Source organism: Rattus norvegicus, chromosome 18 (assembly GCF_021556685.1).
Source record: "Rattus norvegicus strain SHRSP/BbbUtx chromosome 18, alternate assembly SHRSP_T2T, whole genome shotgun sequence".
NCBI lineage: Eukaryota > Metazoa > Chordata > Mammalia > Rodentia > Muridae > Rattus > Rattus norvegicus.
In genome coordinates, this window is record NC_141551.1 from 24,349,802 (window position 1) to 24,365,112 (window position 15,311).

Below are 15,311 nucleotides of genomic sequence, written 5' to 3' on the forward strand. Positions count from 1 at the left end.
AACCCCAAGTAAATATACAGCCTTTGTATTGGGCCCCGGGGAGTGATATGCCAATAGTTTTCAGTGTTACAAAGGCAAAACAAAAGCCTCTGGAAGGAACTGAAAATGAAGCAGCTATAGGGAGAGAAACCAACTTGCGTTACTAGCTGACTGGAGTCCACAGAGAATTAAAGCTTCCTAAATAGGAAAGACAACATTTAGATTGAAGTCACTTCAAGTAAGTAAAAGCATTCCGGGTTATATGTTTCTGAGCCCCAATATTTGTATGAATCCATGTCACCTAAGTGGTTGAAAACAGTAGGGAGGAGTCCTGAGAGACAGAGACAAACGTCAGCCAAGAGGACTTTTGATTGGACAGCCTGCCTGACTGGTCTTGTGCTTCAGACACTAGCACTGTTTGCTGACCTACCATCGAAACTCGTCCTGACAAAAATCCCTGTTCAAATGAAACACCACAAGTTTTTGCCCAAAATGATTCTTGAAACAAGTCTCTTAAAAGCTATTATCAAAATGTTCTTACCAATTTATAGCTGCCGGAAACAAAGCAGGGGAAAGCGGCTTTGGGGTTTAGGAGTTTTCAAGTGACTGGTAACATACTCAAAGCATCAAGCCAAACAACAACAAAACCAAAAATTAATAAAAACTGGAAGAAAAGAGAAAACCCAGTTGTGAGTGCTGGAGTAATACAGTCACTGAAACACCAGAAGAGATGCAGGAGAATGCACAGAAGAGTGGAGTCTCATCTGACCTCAATATGCTATAATACTCAGCATTCCTGACATAACAGCTCTCAGAGCATTTAGATGATATACTGTATGTATGTATATATGTACACATATATTACAAAATGCCACTTCCCCACCCACTCTATAACTTCTAAACAAGCAGCACCTAGGACAATATGATGGTTGCTAATATGGTACTTGCTTTCGATAAAGAACTTAAATTGTATCTCATATCAATTTTTTAAATATGAACATATTGGATCTAGCCCTTTCTAAACCATTTTTCAGTTAAACACTATCAAAGCTTGAAAACTCAGAAGAGTAATATATCAAAAATAAACCCCTCCCCATTTCATTTTTATTAGAGTTAATCTGTCCTATAGATAAAAGTGCCACTAATATATGCAAAGTGAGCAATACCAAACTTGCTATTTTCTAGGCAAATCAGTAGCATATGTACAGATTCCTATGACATTTTCATTCCCTTTTGGCCAATATGAAGAGAAAAACATTACTGGTAAGGTGGCCACATACAATCTTGGCTATAAGAGTCTAAAAAATTATGTCATTTTCTTAATAAAGATTCTCCATGTAGCTCAAAAACAAGGTATTTTTTTTCTAATTCTCATGTTAAAAAAATTCAGCTTGCATTAAAGCGGCTTGATTTCTTTCTGTATGAACTGAAATTTCAAACGCAGATTTCACAACACCACATATTTCTCACATGAAGTAACTGGTGTCAAACCAGTACAGTCATGCTTCAAGCATAAAGGCCCAGGCCTCTGTAAATTAATATCCATCCAATTAGGAAGTATGACTGAGGCTGCCTTGGTCTCTAAGGGTTAAGAGGACCATCCATTTCCTCACTATGTAGAAAACTTCAACTTTTGAAGACAGACACTTAGAGATTACAACGTCTACACCCTCCTCAAATTTTCCACTTGTGACATTTAAAATGCTCAATCTGACATTTTGACTTAATATCAAGTAATTCCAGTTTGTTGACAGATTTGTGATTCTGCTTCATTTTTTGTTTCACCAAGTTTAGCAAATGATACATCTACATGCTAGTACAGACATGCTATCTCTTTCCCAGTAAGCTCAGCAGGACAAACATCAAACTTTAGTCGTTTGAAAGCCTTCTGGAGAATCTGGTGAACTGTCCAGACATAAGGATTATTACATCACTCAACTCTTAGAATGATGTTCCTTCACAAACTGTTCATCCTTGAAAAAAGACAATGGCTTGTTATAAACAACATACAACATTTACAGACAGCAACCTAAAGTCTGACTTTAAAAATGGGCCAAACATTTTACACTCTTATATATTCTGACATAAAGATCGGCTTTCTTAATATCCCAAAGCAAATATAAAACCTCCTTGTGAGTCTGAGTTCTTTCTCGAACATGACATAATCTAACATGCTGGCCTCCACTGTCCTCTTATTTGTCTTTTAAAGAGGTAACTCTTAGATTTTTATCAGGCTTAATGAAAAAAAAAAGAATTATTAAGTCTTATCAGAAACAATGTTACATACAAATGTAGACTATGAGTTAAGATTTAAGTAGGGAGCATCTTTAGAAACAGACCAGCTTTTGGATAGTTAAAGCAGAACCACCTTTTTTTGGGAGAAAAAAAAGTGTTTTGCCAAATATTGTACCATAGCACACATTCCAATGCCTGAAGAAAATTACTTTTCTTGTGTGCATTTAACACAATGTTTTAGAATCACATCCTTATAACTTCGAGTTAAAGAAAATTCCAAGAGATTTTCAGATAAAAATATGTGAATATAAGAAAAGTTGTCAATTTAGTACTTTCTGAGGGCAATCACTTTGCCTGGGCATCTTGAAAACGCTCCTGTTGGTTGCACAGTGTAAATGCCAGTGAATGAGAAACAGCTTTCCAGGTAAATGAGTGACAGTTAAGGATTTTGAAAGCAAGGACAAAAGTTTTTATTTATTAAAAACCTTATTATACCTCAAGGAGTTGCCTTCCTGGCCAGCACCTGTCCATTAAGACTTAGTACTAACCAAAATAAGCTTTATACTATGATTTTAACTGAACTCAAAATTCAATACCATATTTTCCACTCAGCTGGCTACTTCTTTTAATTCAAATGGCGAACACTCAAGAACTGAAGAAGCAACAACTGCCCTACGGAAGAGCTGTAACTACCACCAAACGCTTCCCAGAACCAAGGACAGCGTTCTGTCAGTACTGAAGAGAGGAACATACATAGAACGTTTACTCCTCAACACCACACTAAGATCCGTATTTAAAGGATGTCTTTAATAGTTTTACATAATCCACAATGAAGTGTAAAAACATCAATTTGGCAATCAACACTTCTTCATTGCACCTTACTTACTTTCCTCATGTGTCCCACACATTACTTCAGCTCAGGAGGCTGGGTAATTGTCCCTAAGGCAATCACGGAGCTCAGCACAAACCTTGAAATCATTAAAAAGAAAACAAACAAAACAAACCTAAAACAAAAATAAGAAAGCCAAGATTTCATTTTCCTCATTTCCCCCAACAATTTACAAATAAGCAAATGATTACTTCTTGAGGGTGGTAGAGGTGAGGGCAGAGGTCTCCTCATGGTTCCTGGCGCTGCACATTTACTTCGTGAGGGCAGAAGTGGAAGCGGTTGTGGACATTCACAGTTTAACGTGAAAGCAGAAATGAGTGAGATTCTGTAGTTGCTTCCAGGCAGTTTTGCGCATAGAAAAAAGAAATGTTTAGAAAATAAATGTTTATTTGTCTTTCTGGTTGTGGCCAATCCAGTCCATTTTCCACCACAATAGGTGAAAATTTAAATCCCAAATCAATCTGACTTGTGGCAGTAAAGGTCCTTAAGTGTTTTGTTTTGGTTTTCAAGCACTGCCACTCTGTTCTCTAAACATTTCACATATTCTTTCTTCTTTCGGTTCTTTTTTTTTTTTCCCGGAGCTGGGGACCGAACCCAGGGCCTTGCGCTTCCTAGGTAAGCGCTCTACCACTGAGCTAAATCCCTAGCCCCTTCTTTCTTCTTTCTACGACATTCTCTTGCTGCTTCCCTGTTCTTCATTAGACGAACCTCTCTCTTTCGTGCTGCTTCTTCAGCAGGCTGTGTAGGAAGTGCTGGGGAGGACGCCATAACAACTCCAGGGGCAATGGTGCTAGTGGGTGCTGTGCGAATCTGGTATGTTTGTACATCACCAGAGGCAGCCTGAACAACAACTTGGTTGCTGGGCACTAGAATCTGCTGTCCATCAGTGGTCTGTGCATATTGTAGAATGGTAGTACCCGGCTGAGTGGCAGCTGCATTGGTCATGGTTAGTGTCTGCAGGCCCTGTACCCCATCGGTACCATTGTTAGCCAGCTGTATTGCTCCTCCCTGGGTAATGGCAATATACTGCCCACTGCTAGTTTGGTAAATCGGGGTTGGCACTGTTACAGTGGTGATGGCAGGGGCTGAAGTCTCTTCTTCTGATTTTTCTTCTTCAATCCTTGGCACCCCTGGTGCATCAGAAGATAAGTCATTCAAAATTTTCCTGTAGGAAGGCCTCCTTGAAAGGATTTCCCTTCGTTTTTGGGAATCAGTTACACTATCCACAGACTCCTGTGAATCTTCACTTTCTGCAATAGTTGAAATCTGAACTGTTTGGACTTGTGGAGACTGAATAACTGATGGCTGGGCCGCCTGGATGACCCCATGGACCTGGACTGTCTGCCCATTGGGCAGCTGCACTAAGGTTACAGTGGGAGCAGATGACGTCGCATGAGCTGCTGGCATGGATACCTGGGCTAATGTGGCAATCTGTGGCTGGGCTTGAACTGTCATTTGTTGACTTTCAGCTTCTGTTACAGCAGCATCTCCACTCTGCTGGTTGTCTGCTCCAGAGTCCATGGTCATCTAGTCACTGTCTGCAGTCCAACTAACCCAACAATAGGTATCTGAACGGGAAGTCCAAGAAGCCAGAACTTGCTCAGTTCCATGAGGGTAGGTGTTCCACTGATCTTCTGTATAAACTGTAATCCTGAAGAAGATGATTCCCACAGATGTCCTGGCAAGTAAGTGCCTAAAATAGATTTTTAAATAAACTTTTCCTACTTTACAACATGGATGATGAAAAAATTCGGTAAAAGAATTAGGTATTAGCGTTTACTATTCATAAAAAGATGGGTTCAGATATTTTCTGTTTGTCTGGAATGCTTTCAAACAGCAAATAGTACCAGAATAAAAGCAGACTAATATAGTATAATATATAATATAATATAATATAATATAATATAATATAATATAGATTTGCTTTGGAGGAGATGTTCTCTTAGATTCTAATTGGAGTTATAGGATAATAAAAATAAAATCTGTTCTGTTTGTATTTTCTAATTGTGACTGAACTTGTGACCCTGGACATGAAATGAAAAATTAAACACATAATCTGTATGTCTTGAATAATCATTATTCTGTCTTTGTACTGTGAAACGCTTTTCAATAAAGAAGCACCTGATTGCCAGTCAGAGCTGCAGAAGTGGTCTGATTGCCACTCAGTCAGAGCTGCAAGAGTCCCCTGACCTCCATTGCATGTGACTCCCTCCCTCCGTTTGCCTATTCCTTATCTCCTCTGCAGGGCAGCCCAGTCAGGAATGACTGCCATCTGGGGCAGGTCGCCAACACTATACACCAATAATATCTCAGTGGAAGGATCAAGTGAGGTTGTGGTCCTTGTGAAGACTAAATTGTATTCAAGATAAGAAAATGCATGCGTGGGATACTGATCAGTTTGACACAAAAGCCTAAATTTCTCATCACTTTCTGCCATCAACCACCAGGGTCCAATGCCTAGTTCTAAAGGAATTACTACCATCTCAATGAATGCCAAGTTTGTCAGAAGGAACAACTTTTTAACAGTAGTCGTTGGAATGAACCTGTTTGTTCGTGAAGAGCAAAATGAAGTCAATTCTATTACTTTCATTTTAGAGGGAGGAACTGAGCATTAGAAAAGTCCTGTCACAGGCCAGATGTAAATGCAGTTGGGAAAGTGGTTTGGCCATATGTTCCCTTAATTTATCTTGTAAACTCATGTGATCTCATCATTTGTGCTTGTCCAACCTAGTACACATGAGAGGGTGAGACCTGTCTCTTGTGCATCTTTTAGGATTAGAGCATGAGGTGAGCTCATACTATAGGCTCGACAGGCACAAAACCAAAGGCAATGTTACAAGAAGCTGGTTTGGTTGAAATTCCTCAATGCTAAATTCTGAGAGTCAAAGGCCTTCCCAGGCCAGCAGGAGATTTGTGGCTACACAGCAGAGTGATTATATTGTTATATGATCTTAGATGAAATCGAGGACACAGACAGAACCTTTCTTCAGGCCAAGGATTTTATTTAATAGTGGGAAAGGAAAGGATTTCTGACTACCAGACAGCAAAACCATCTATTTAAGTCCTTTGGGGCTGGAGGAAGGGAGAATGAAAAGCATCTTCCCTGTGGGGGAGTAAGAAAGGAGTCTAGTTAGTATATGACTTAGAGAACGTGCAGAGATGTGGAGGAAAAGCACTTTAATATGTACTCATTGGGGTTGGGGGCAGCATTGAAGGGGATGTCCCCTAGCTCTTAGGTCTACTAGTTACTTGGTGCCTTCCTCTCAAATCTGGATACTTAGCAAGTTTGCCTTACAAATGTAGAGGGCCGATCATCTCCCGCTGAAGCTGAGGAATCCCATAGTCAATGAGGACTGCGCCAACAGAAATAGAGAAGGCTGTTTTATATATTGTTGGAGCTTTAACATTTCTTTTCTGGAGTCTTGGTACCCAGGGAGCCCACTACAGATCGTGTCATGATCACAGCCCATCATGATGCAAGGTCAGAGCAAGAACCCCAAGGCAGGAACTGAAGCAGAATGTCACCTGCTGGCTTCCTCCTCGGACCCGATCAGCCTGCTTTCGTCTATAGCTCAAGACCATTTGCCTAGGTTTAGCACTGCCTACCATGGGATGGACCCTTCCACATAAATTAGTACTCAAGAAAAAAATGCCCTCACAAATTTGCCTACAGGCTAATCTTGTCAAGGTACCTCCTCAGTTGATGTCCCGTTTCCAGATAATTCTAACTTGTGTCTAACTAACCAGGACAACAGCTGTAGTTTGGGTGTCTGCTGGTGTTTGTGAGATTGCAGAGAAATTATTCTGATTACTCCCTCGCTTAAATCTAGCCTTTGTGAGAGCCACAGGCCAAGAAAAGGCATACAGTTTAACCCACCCACACATTACTACTAGTGTGGGGAAGCATAAAGCTGCTCCTTCTAGAGAAAAGAATCCTCTGTTCCCTGTGTGTCTGTCTACTCTTCATGCTGTCTATAGGATTAGACAGACAGACAGATCGGGACAGAGATAGATAGGGGATTATAGAATGAGCTTCAGTCATTCTATAATGCAGGGGACTGTACTTGCCTAGATGAAAAAGATTTTATTGTCTCTCCTCTGCCTACACTATCCACCTACTGAGCAGGCAGCAAGATCAGGCTTTCTTGGGCAACAGTATCCTCTGAAATGTCCCCACTTGTTCCTTCTGGAGTTTTCCTTTTCTAAGTTTCCTCCAATCACGACCACAGTGTCCACTTTCTTCTTTTCCCAGAGGAGACCCTTCATTCCACTTTCTACTTTCTTTACCCACTTTTCTCTCTACTGTGTGGCGTCCTACAAGGGATCCAGCATTGTATGCACAGTGAGTTTGTAGCCTGACAGATATCATTTGGAATCTTGATTTTGTTAGTGAATAGATGTTGCTACATGTGTGTAACACTTAAATCTTCTAGTCTCAGTTTCACCTCCACACCACAGGGTCCTCTCATCAAGCTTGGGGTATGTGACATTGCATGAGAAAAGCAGCAGCACAGGTCTCTGGTAGCTGATCTTGTTTGAAAACAGGGGTGGGTGGGTGATTACTTAATCCATCATGTATTAAATAAACCTCTGTGTATTAAAAACTACTATGGTGGCAGTGCACATGTCTGCCTGCACACAAATGGACACAAGTGTCATAGGTGTTCATTGAGGTCGCTAGTCATTTGTGTCACTGTCCAGGTGAACAGAGCAAATATCTCTTTATTCACAGCCTACCGCTTTCCCAGGAGTGTCCTTGGCCTGGTGTCGAGAAAATGAACAGTTTTTAATTAATCTCAGTTGATTACAGTTCCTCCTTAATATAAAAGAAGCAGCAATCCACGTAAAGGTCTGTTTTGATGGAGGTTTTTTGGACTCCAACTGGATTCCTTCAGATTACTGATAAAATTTTGCCATCTCCATCCCCACCCAACTCCTCTGGGTTGGGACTTATGTGTGGAGTGAGCTCAATGAGTCCTCACATTGTGGGCCACACTACTTTTAAACTCATGGTTTTCCTCCTGATTTAGCGTCTCAGAGGCTAAGATTACAGCTCTGAATCACCATACCTGGATTTCTTCGGATACCAGTACTATTGTGTCTGTGCTTGCTTTCCCTTTGAACCTCTGGTCACGGACTCGCTTGAGAGCGTTTGCTGTTACTCAGCTGGTTCATGGGACTTTTCATTGTAGGATGCTCAGGGCGGGTCGTCACCTATTCCTGGCTCACACTTAGCACACACAGTATATGTCACCTTTGGGCAGAGTAGGACCCCTTAGTGTCCCTAAGCCTGTTACTTACTTTTCTCACTGCTATGACACAATACCAGATGATCACAACTTAAGAAAGAAGGTTTATTTTACCTCTCAGTTTGAAACTACAGCTCATCATGGTGGGGAAGGCCAGGTGACTGGAGGAAGAAGCAGTTAGCCATGTCATGTCAGCATTTAGTAAGCAGAGAGAGATGACCACTGGAGGCCAGCTCACTTACTCCTCCTTTTCATGTAGCCAGGACCCCAGCTCATAGTGGGGAGCCACAGACTTCTAAGGTGAGTCTTTCACTTCACTTAGCCTAGCCAGAGACTCTCACAGACATGCCCGGAGGCTTATCTCCTTGGTGTCCAGCTGACAATCTTAACTGTCACTCTTCACCTGTCACCGTGCTTACTTACCAGCTGGGGAGTGAATTCTGGTGTGACTACAAAAACGGAGAAAACAGGAAGATTTCTCTGGAATCTTTATTTCAAGGTCATCAGGGGTTGAAGGTTGCATTAGTCGGAGTTCCCTAGAGTCACAAGACTTATGAATTGTCTCTATATGTTGAGGGACAGTATTGGAATGACTTACAGTCTGCAGTCCAACTAACCCAACAATGGGCAGCAGTAGTCAAGTAGTTACTCCATCCCATGAGGCTGGGTGTTTCAGCTGGTCTTCTGTGTAAACTGGAATCCTGAAGAAGTAGCTTCCAACAGAGGTTCTGGCAAGTAAGGGCAAGCAGGCAGAGAAGGAAGCTTCTTTTTCCACTGTCCTTATGGAGGCCTCCAGTAGAAGGTGTGGCCCAGATTAAAGGTATGGACCACCATGCCTAGACCCAAACTGTTCTTTACTTGGAGTTTGCTCTATCCCAGGCTGGCCTTGAACTCAGAGATCTTCTTGCCTCTGTCTCCTGGGATTAAAGTCCTGTACCACCTTGCCTGGGGCTATGTCCACCATGCTTCAAAATCTGGATCAAAGTGTGTGTCTTCCAGTTCTTCCAGTCTCAAGATCTGGATCACACAGGTGTGCCTTCCATTTCTGGATTGTAATTCACTCCAGAGAAGTCAAATGGACAACTGGGAATAGCCGTCACAAAAGTATTTCGAACTTAATACATATTTCTAAAAAGTTTATTGAGAGAATCCAGCAAAACTCCATCCAACCGAAGAGATTCCTTTAATGATACGGAGTCATGTAAAAAAAAATTATTCCTTTTGAAATAAAAGAAGCTTGAATATTCTGTTAAACCTGTCACTCGTCTATCATATGTCAAAGGGACTAGTGCTGAGAACTGACATTCATAACAGATGAATGGGTGACATTCTCCCCTGCCACCACAAGTATGGCTGACATTATACATGGTCTCTATTATAGGAAACATGGAGTTATATTTGTGATCATCACGTACATCTTGAGTAGCCTGTAATTTCCTAGCAAGGATCAGATACACCCTTCTCCCTGATAAAAAGGAAGCTTTTCCCTGATCCTCGCAATACTGATTGGGGATCACTAGGATTTATCCATGGCCCATTAATCTTCTGTGCTTGCCAGTGAATAGCAGTAACAACAACTGTGATGAAATGTTTTGTCACTTATTTCTTTGTTTAAGAAGAGATGTGTGACAAGACATACTGAAACCCCGCATACCCACAAGCCAGATGCCTGTGTGGAGAAGGAATTTGGATGTGGTTGCTGAGGTCTATGCAGACCACTTGCACTCACACTGCAAAGAGGTCGAAAACTTTCCATAGGAACATGTTGTGAAGGAAAATGAGGAGCAACGTGCCGTGTGGTAAGGGCACTGCAGACGAGCCGTACTGCCGGGCACTGCAGAGGGGCTGTGGTGCAGGGCACCGTGGAGGAGCTGTGGTGCAGGGCACTGTGGAGGAGCCATGGCGGAGGGCACTGCGGACGCTCATTGGGAACTAAGGTTAAAGTACTTGCTTCGGAGGCATGAGGACCTGAGTCAACTCCCAAAACCCAAATTTTAAAAGTTGGGAGTGAATTGTGGACTGTGGTGTCTCACTATATAGCCTTAGGCTATGAAGCAGCCGAGGACCCTATGAAACCATAATGAGCTCAAAAAGAAGGCAGTGGATTCATAGACTAGGGTCACACAGCTGCCCCTGAAGTCCTCTCTGAGTGAGAACACAAGCTCCCACATTTCACATCAACCCTCAAGAAAGCAGAGTTCTACCTTCCCATGGCATTTACTGATGATACAGAAGTCACATGACGCTCTTTCCTTTCGCTGCTGCATCCGCAGCCTTGAGTACAGAAGAGGTTTGCCTCTAGTGTCCTTGCTGTGGTAAAATGAAGGTCTGGTTGAACCCCAATGAGACCAACAAAATCGCCAATGCCAACTCCCGTCAGCAGATCAGGAAGTTGATCAAAGATGGGCTGATCATCCGGAAGCCTGTTACTGGCCATTCCCAGGAACGCTGCTGGAAAAACACCTTGGCCTGACAGAAGGGCAGGCATATGGTCATAGGGAAGAGGAAGGGTACTGCCAACGCTCGGATGCCTGAGAAGGTGACCTGGATGAGGATCCTGTGGCGGCTTCTCGGGAGATAATGGGAATCTAAGAAGACTGACTGCCTATGTATCTAAGCCTGTCCTTGAAGGTCAAAGGGAATGTATTCAAAACAAGCGGGTTCTCATGGAGCAGATCCACCAACGGAAGGCAGACAAGGCCCGCAAGAAGCTACTGGCTGACCAGGCTGAGGCTCGTAGGTCTAAGACCAAGGAAGCACGGAGAGCGCCGGGAGGAGCGCCTCCAGGCCAAAAAGGAAGAGATCATCAAGACTCTGTCCAAAGAGGAAGAGACCAAGAAATAAAACTTCCCTCATGTCTGTACATAGTGGCCTGGCTGTGGCCTCAAATAGCACAGTCATTAAAATAAAACAAACTTAAAAAAAAAACAAAACAAACAGAAGTCATATATTAGATTTTTTTCTAACATGGGGGGAGGGTTGGTGCAATTGCGTGTGTGTCTGTACAATGAAAGCCAGAGGACAAACTTGGGGTGTCCTCCTCTGAACAGTGGTCACCTCCTTTGAAACAGGATCTCTCATTGGCTGGAAGCTCGCTACTTAGGGTAGAATAGCCACTAACCAGGGATCCCTGCTGCTTCCCCGGTGCTGGGAGTACAGGCATGGGCTGATACTCCTAGCTTTTTATGTGGCGTCTGGGAATCAGAGTCTTTTCCTCATTCTTGCAAGGCAAACCTTAATCAAACGCTGTCTCCTAGGTCCGTATGGTTAAGGCCTTTAATTTTCTGGCTTACTCTGGAGTTGCTGTAAGAGATGAAGGCTCCTCCTATTGGTGAGTGACAGAGCTTGGATTTCACCTCGTTCTGATGATTGCCAACCACGGAGAGCTCTGTTTTCAAAGCTATGCCATCTGTCCCAGATAGCAAGACGCAAAACATGGGAAAAGAAAGCAGTCTTACCAGCCTCTTCTATTTAAAAATTTTGTTTAAAATAAAACAAAAGTTTTAATTTTTTTAAAAAAATATGTGTTTGTTTTTAAAGTGTGTGTGTGTGTGTGTGTGTGTGTGTGTGTGTGTGTGTGTGTGTGTCCTTGGAGGTCACAAAAGGAAACTGAATCCTTTGAAGCTGGAAGCTGCCTGCTGTGGGTTCTCTGGAAGAGCAGCAAGCACTCTTAACTGCTGAGCCCTTTTCTCAGGCCCGGTTTTATAAACTCCTGTTTCTGTTGCTAGGATGAAATGCCAGGATTAAAAGTCACTTAAGGGAGGAAGGGTTTGTTTTTCTGATGGTTCCAGAAGGCTCCGAGTCCATCATGGAGGGAAGGGCAGGGCAGCAGGGCAGGCAGCTGGCGAGTCACCTTTTCATCCACATGGAGGAATCAAAGAGAATAGGAAGTGGGGCGAGCCGGTGAACTCTTAAAGCCCTCACCTCCACGTAGCTCCGCCTCCTAAAGGCTCAGTAACCTCCTCAATCAGTTCCTCCAACAGGGAACCAACGGTTCAGGTACGGGAGCCTATGGGGGACATTCTCATCCAAACCACAACATTGCATATTTAAAGAACAATTCAGGCATTCTAGTAACTATAAACACTAAAAATTAAATGCTTTGTTTGATTTATTAGCTTTATATCACTTTCATTTTCTGTAAGGGATAAATTCTTTCTGTGTCTCTCTTTGCCTTTCTCTATCTCTCTCTATGTCTCTCCTCTCTCTCTGTCTGTCTCTGTCTCTCTCTGTTTCTGTCTCTGTCTCGGTCTCTCTCTGTCTCTTTCTGTCTCTCTCTGCCTCTATCTCTCTCTATGTCTCTCCTCCCTCTCTGTCTCTGTCTGTCTTTGTCTCTGTCTCTCTGTGTCTGTCTGTCTGTCTGTCTGTCTGTCTCTCTCTCTCTTTCTCTCTCTCTCTCTCTCTGTGTGTGTGTGTGTGTGTGTGTGTGTGTGTGTGTGTGTGTAGGCCAAAGGATCCATAGATTGCTGTTCCTAATATGCCACCCACCTTATGCTTTGAAACAGTGTTCTGCTAATCTGGAATGCACCATGAACTCTAGGCAGGCAAGCCTGGCTGACCAGTAAGTGGCTTGGCTCAGTCTCCCACCATCAGGATTAAGAGGGCAAACCAGCGTACCTGGGCTTGTATTTTTAACACTGGTTCTGAGGATTGAACTCAAGTCCTCATGCTTGCAAGGTAAGCATTTTACTGAGAGACCACCTAAGCTACTAAATGCTTTTTAAAACAACTTACTTGTAAAGCATAAGGTTGTTTAGACTGACTGTGAAGATTGGGAACTAGAGCATAGTTGACCTTACAACATTCCTGTTGTCAATGTCACTGCTTGTAACAGTCCCCTAGTCAACCTAAGTTTTCTTTACCTCATAAGAAATGTTTCAGTTAAGTAAAACTTCAGTGTTGAGATTTACAGGCGAACCCTCTCCCATGGGCTGAGTTTTTTAACACTTGATCCCTGGCTTGTTGTATTGTTGTATTGTTCTGGAAGGTTGGGGACCTTTGCTGGAGAGGTGAATAACTGGAGGATATGAAGAGACCCACTCACAGTTGGGTGCTCCCTCCATGACCCCAAATTAGGCACCTATTTTCACAGAGAGAGAGAGAGAGAGCCTTCATTAAATGGCCGATCTCTGATTCAGGAAGAAAACCAGCAGCAAACGACCTTGCAGTTGTGATTTTCAAGAGGAAAAGGTGTGTGGGTGTCTGTGTTAGAATGGGCCAGGATGCAGCAGTGTGTTTTGATTGGGCTTTTGATTGCTGGACTCCGATACTTCAATAGCTGGACCTTGGTGGTCACCCTCAGGAAGAGGAGGAAGTGACTAAACAAGAAGACGGATTTTGGTGGCTAGCTTTAGGGATACAATCTAGTGGATTTTAAGCAAGAAAGAGAGGATGGGGGAAGGGCAAGGCCTTCCAAATCCATGTTTACTGTGCTTGGGCCTTTTAGAAGCCCTTCAGAACAGACTTCATATATGTCTGCATTGTATGTGCACATGAATATACATGTAATGCATGTATGAATACCAGAGGCCAACCTTGTCAGAATAATACTTTACCTTTACCTTTATGTGGCCTTTGGAGATCAGACTCAGTTGGCCAGGCTTATGCTGCAAGCCATTGCACTCGAGGGTTGAGAGCCTGTTCCTAAGTCCAGGCAATACTCTGTTTTTTGGCTCCTAGAGCAATAAGACCAGAGGCCTCCCACGCTTGTGAGTCAAAATAAGCCCTTATTCCCTGAAGTTGACTCTATCCAGAAATTTGGTTACAGCAATCCCTTCATTATCTCTATGTCCCCACATGGTACCTGACACACGAATATGCTTGGCTCTTTTGTCCTGTGTTCCTGTGGATAAGGACCTTAATTTTCAGTTCCTTCATTGCCTTACTTGCCAGTGTGAGTATTTCTGTGTGTCAATATGAAGTTCCAGCTTCAACACCACGGGGTAAACTTAGGAGGGCTGAGTTGGTGATTGATCGCTCAACAAACTTTTCTTTGAGGGAATAAAGTTTGATTCACTGGGGCTGACACTCCCTGTGACCATCCAGAAACTCTCTGAACTCTTTAAATTTTTTGGGAGCCAGGAGGAGGAGGAGGAGGAGGAGGAGGAGGAGGAGGAGGAGGAGGAGGAGGAGGAGGAGGAAGAGGAGGAGGAGGAGGAGGAGGAGGAAGAAGAAGAAGAAGAAAAAGAAGAAGAAGAAGAAGAAAAAGAAAAAGAAGAAAAAGAAGAAGAGGAGGAGGAGGAGAAAGCAGGGGGAGCATACACACACACACACACACACACACACACACACACACACACACACTGAGTGGATGAAGTAAGACAAACTCCAACAACATACATACATATGCAAGCAGACAGACTGATAGACTGACAGACAGACATTATACGGAGCAATGTTAATGAACAGGTTCCAACAAACTTCACACACACACACACACACACACACACACACACACACACACACACACACCCATACTTATTTGGTGGATGGAGCAAACTCAAACCAGCTGATTCCAACTTTATTTTTTTCTTAGCCTTTGCATACCATCTAAGACAAAGTTCTCTATGTAGGAAAAAAGATTACCTCATAACCACAAGTTACATATCCTATAAAAAACAATTACCACAAAAACATATTCTATAGTACAGATTAAAATCATTACACAGAAGAAAATTACAACAGGGTTATTAAATTATTCATCTTTTGAAACTTAACCTAAATATTTCCCATCTTTCTCTCCGCAAGTTCAACATAACCCCAGAGCAATAATTCTTCTGTCATTGGTTAATAAAGTTTAAGTATGCCAGTCTTCAGAAGCAAATTTTTTCCTGCTGGTACCTGATGACAATGTATATTTACCAAGAAACTGATCATCATGGATCTTACATCTTACTTTGAAGTCTTGTTTGGCTAAACTGGAAAATCATCTATCCTCTATTCCTATATTCACAATAGGA

The 15,311-nt window shown here is 42.6% G+C and overlaps 1 pseudogene across 1 annotated transcript; it reads right to left on the reverse strand.

Moving 5' to 3' along the window:
* Positions 1–3,000: 3,000 nt before the first annotated feature.
* Positions 3,001–4,655, reverse strand: LOC147999711 (cyclic AMP-responsive element-binding protein 1-like; annotated as a pseudogene). Its single transcript, XR_015642508.1, has one exon. The product of XR_015642508.1 is annotated as a cyclic AMP-responsive element-binding protein 1-like, transcript variant X2 (transcript).
* Between the last annotated feature and the right edge of the window lie 10,656 nt (positions 4,656–15,311).